The sequence below is a fragment of the Vidua chalybeata genome, chromosome 2 (assembly GCF_026979565.1).
Source record: "Vidua chalybeata isolate OUT-0048 chromosome 2, bVidCha1 merged haplotype, whole genome shotgun sequence".
Classification (NCBI taxonomy): Eukaryota; Metazoa; Chordata; class Aves; order Passeriformes; family Viduidae; genus Vidua; species Vidua chalybeata.
The window spans coordinates 97,502,480-97,506,902 of NC_071531.1; the positions used below are offsets into that span (position 1 = coordinate 97,502,480).

Sequence of the window (4,423 nt, forward strand, 5' to 3'; positions counted from 1 at the left end):
GAGCTTGAGGGTGGCCCAAGGCAGAGGAAAAAAAATGTGTGTTTTGTGTACTTTGTCTGTTAAAAACCCCACAGCTGAATCGTGTGTTTTAGAGAAATCCAAAAGGGTTATAAAATGCCTGTGAAAGGGTGAGATATGCAAAAGAGCTCAACAATATGCCACAGCTGAACAGGGTCTGCTCAACCATCCTTCCTGGGACTGAGCCTGAAAGCAGTGTAACATCTGTGGCAACCACCTGTCTTCAAACACGAACATTTATCTCACTGGCTATTGTATAGATAAGTAAGCCTGCCTTTGGCTTACAAGGATTTTAATTCAGGCCCCAGATTTAAGAATTCTTTATTTCCAGAGAACTAATCTTAGATAAAAGGTAGGATAAAGATAAAATAATCTGACATGAGGGCAGCATCAGTGTAGCATTCCCCTGCTCTGCAGCATCCCTTCAGGAGAAGTCACAGCCAGGCTGCCCCATTCAGAAATCCATGGAATAGGTAATACTTATATTTTATAATTACTAATACTGCTTAAATAATTACTGACTTAAGCCATGCACAGTTTTATGTATGAAAATGGGACCAATGGAAATATTTCCTTTTATTTATGGGCCTCAGATTGGATCTGGGAAAAATCACTGTCCCTGTTTCCCAAAGAGCTGTTCCACCACCCCTCACTTTTCTGAAACATAACTGCTGCCAATGGTGAAATGCTAGAAGACCTCTTTCCTACCACAAACACTACAATGGCTCACAACTTGGGCTTCAGGATTTCAGGGTTCAGTTCTCAACTGATATATGGGATTGAAGATACTCTTCAGTGGAGAGCATCTTTCATTTGTTAAGAACTCAAAATGTTTAAGAAATTGCCTATCAGAAGGCATAACTCCATCCATCACTCAAATGCAACAAAACAGCTGTTTATCATTACACAGGAACTTTACCCAGAAGCCTGGAACAGGCATAAAATCAGAAAATTATACTCAGTTGATAATGCAAAAGAAATTTAACAAAAAAGTAACTCCACCCACAGGGCTCCAGTACAAACTTCCCTGTTCTTGGAAAATACTGCTAGAATCACTCTTGATCACTAGAAATTAAGGGCTAATACTCTTGACCTAAGTCTGAATTGATTCTAGTGACCTCACAGCAAGTGATGATGTCCTCCTATTGGAGCAAATAGGAGGAGATTTTAGTTCAGCCCAGAGGAGAAGAGATGTAAGGTGACGTTGCCTTCTGTTTGCTGTGTGCTTTTGTGAGCGTGGTTACAGCAGTTCAGCAGGTGTGCCAAGCTTCAGCCACACAACAGTAAACCTGAGGCCCAAGCCTCATTCGTGGAGGCTAGGACTGCTTCTCTACAGTCTGACATGGAGGATTCATTCTTCAGATATGAGAACCCAGTGCATCCACTGACATGGGAAAGCACTGCTAAATCACTGTGCTCGTGTTCAATACCTGGTTGGTACAAACACAAAATTATAGAGGTGGTATTAATGAGGCAAAAGACATCTGTAAAATATTTTGAAGTTATACAAAGTAAACAAAACACTTTGCCACAACCAAGAGAGAAAAAATATGCATTGATAGTATTTACCTTTACCTTGTATACATCAATATGCTATGGCACATACAAGTGAGAACATCAACACCTCCAAAACTGTTGGAGCCATCAATTCTGTGCCCAAAGGGATCTAAGCATGCCTTCTGCACTTTCAGCAGACTGGAATCTTGCAGGACTGGAGCAGGGATACCTGGTTTGGGCATGTGATTAGACATACCTGAGTCACAGTGACTCTTCTGACCCACCAGCAGCTGCATAGTTTCTCTCAAATTGCCTCAGTAGCATTCAAATCTAAATGAAAGTAGTTTAATTGAAGATACTTCATCTCACTTAGGGGCAAGCTATGAACATGTGCATGGGCCACAGCACCTTAACTTCCAAGCAGCAGCATTTTGAACTGCCACAAAATGATAGTGTCCCAGACAAATGCTCAGTCCCTACAGAAGTAGGTGTGGCTCCTTAGCAGACAGCTGTGGGGGAATTAAGTCATTACAACCCAAAGGTCAAGCAGCTGAAAATACAGTCTACACCTTAAAATGTTTAATTAGAATTTTGCCACTAGACTAAAATTACAAGTTGAAAATTTTAATTTTCTTCCTAGAGTTATATAAATGTCTACTGAAAAAACATACCTTTAAGCTAATTATTATGCACTCAATGTTGACTACAATGCAGGCAACCAGCTCTGCTTCAGTTGTATCAGCTCCCCTTCTTGAGAAGGAAAGGTCTACTTCCTGTATTTAAAGGAAAAAATATATATTACTTCAATACCTAGGATAGCTGGCTCACTGCTAGTTGTGAGTATTACAGAAATCTAATCATATGAAGACCCAAAGACAATTCTGTATGCACACACTGACTCTTAACACATACATACCAAGTGCACTGTCAGGAGCCATGAAATAAGTTACACTTATTACAGTTTATTGCCCACAGTATATTTGTCCTCCCTCTACTCCACCTTCTTTAGCAATAGGCATAAGATTCCAAAGCTCTAGAGAGTAGCTTTCCACAGCCATTTTAGAAGCAGCAGACAGACTAGCAATCCTTCAGTCCAAATGTTGAACACAGACAGCTCCTACCTGCTGGCCCAAAGAAGAGAGAAAAGAAGAGCCTCAGACATATCACAGACCTCATCTTCTCAGGACTGGAAACCGGAACGCTGTGCTGTAAGAGAAGATGATCTCTCTCACAGAGCACTTGCTCTGAGCTTTATGAGGTCCCAAGACATCAGGCTTTAAAACTACAAGGTAACTGTGCAGAAGAAAAATAACCTAGAATAGCTTATGCTTCTTTATGCCAAAAGCTGTTTCAAATGTCCCAGATCCTGAAATAGGAACAGTTGGTGTAAAAGATCCTAAATGCTACAAAGATTGAACTGATGAGAACTCATAGATATTGTACAACTTTTTAAACTAGACCAGTTTTTGTAAGTTATCTTGAATATTTTCTCAGATAATTAATTGTGGGATGTGCCTATGGGGAGGACAGTGTGGGAATGTCATGGGAAACTACAGTCGTTTAGGATAAACTACTCTGCCCCCCAATGCAAATGAGCAGATGCCCATCACCTGTCAATTTGTGGTTGTCATCTCCCCAAGTTCTGGAAAGTTCCCCATTCTCCTTGTTTCTAATGGTTCCGGCTGTAAACCACTCCTTCCCTTTTCCCTCATTGGCCCAGTTTATGTTACCCCAACCCTGTTCCTCCCTTACACCCTCTTCCCATTGGATCATTTGTACCCTAGGCACTCCTTCCCTCCCCATTTATATACTCTGGAGTTATATACTCTGGCCCCTCCTTCCCCCAGGCTCTCGGAGTCTGCTTCCCCTGAGTGTGGTTGTCTGCCTGCTCCTATTTCTGCCTCCCTACTCCTTCGATCAATCCTCAATAAACCCGCTCAGATTCCAGCAGCTCAAGAGTCCTTCCGTCTTCCTGGTGGGGATTTCAATGACGCTATCCAGGCACCCATCAACCAGCCAACTGAGGGTCACCCCGTGGGACTCGGTCTGGGGTAGCCTAAAATTAATATTCTCCAAATTCTAGTTGATAGAGACTTTGCATCACAAGGAGGATCCTTGTATGTTCTACATATAATACAGAAAGGATTGTTACATCAGGACTGCAGTTTGAAACTGTTGCTTGCTGGCATGGGGTTCTTCAGGCTCCTGTTCACTGCTGGAGTAGATGCAAGTCCCACAGGTATCAGCCATAGGAAGAAACAGAAAATGTTTTTAGAAGGTATAGTACTTAAGAGAAAATAAAAAGGCAAGTGCCATCTGATATTGCATAGTACAAGGAAACTGCTGAAAAGAACAATGTCACATTGCAAGATTTCTGAACAAGTTGTATGAAATTCTGAGAAATCATGTATATGTGTTTCTAACACTGAATTTCTACCAAATGTCTCATTTGAATTAAAATGAGTGTAAGTGCATAAGCCTATGTGACTGCAGTCTAAAAATTAAGGTACTTTACATTTACCAGTCATGATAATTTTAATCAAGCCTGCTGCAATTTCACTGAGATGAGCACTTATATCAGAGACTGATTTCGCCCACAGATTTGAATCTCAGCCATACTGACTCTTCTGTATGATTAATAATACTCAAGCAAAGGAAAAATCCATGATTCCCTTACCCATGCTGCAGTACAGCAGCTTGAATGTGAGAGATGCAAACTGTGGGCCTGCAAATTGCCATACAAGAAAGCTTTCTTTTTACAAGGTCCTCTTGATGCCCAGGTGAGTTATGTACCTGCATGTGGAAGGGAACCTACAAAAAAGATGGAGAGGGACTTCTTACAAGAGCATGTAGTGACAGGACAATGAAGAATGGCTTCCAACTGAAGAGAGTAGGTTTAGGTTAGATT

The 4,423-nt window shown here is 41.3% G+C and overlaps 1 long non-coding RNA gene across 1 annotated transcript; it reads right to left on the minus strand.

The window, feature by feature from the left end:
• Positions 1-911: 911 nt before the first annotated feature.
• On the minus strand, positions 912-3,973 carry LOC128784753 (uncharacterized). Its single transcript, XR_008429602.1, has 2 exons — positions 2,187-3,973; positions 912-1,744 (listed from the first exon to the last, which is right to left on the minus strand). It is a non-coding gene; the product is annotated as an uncharacterized LOC128784753 (long non-coding RNA).
• Positions 3,974-4,423: the final 450 nt, after the last annotated feature.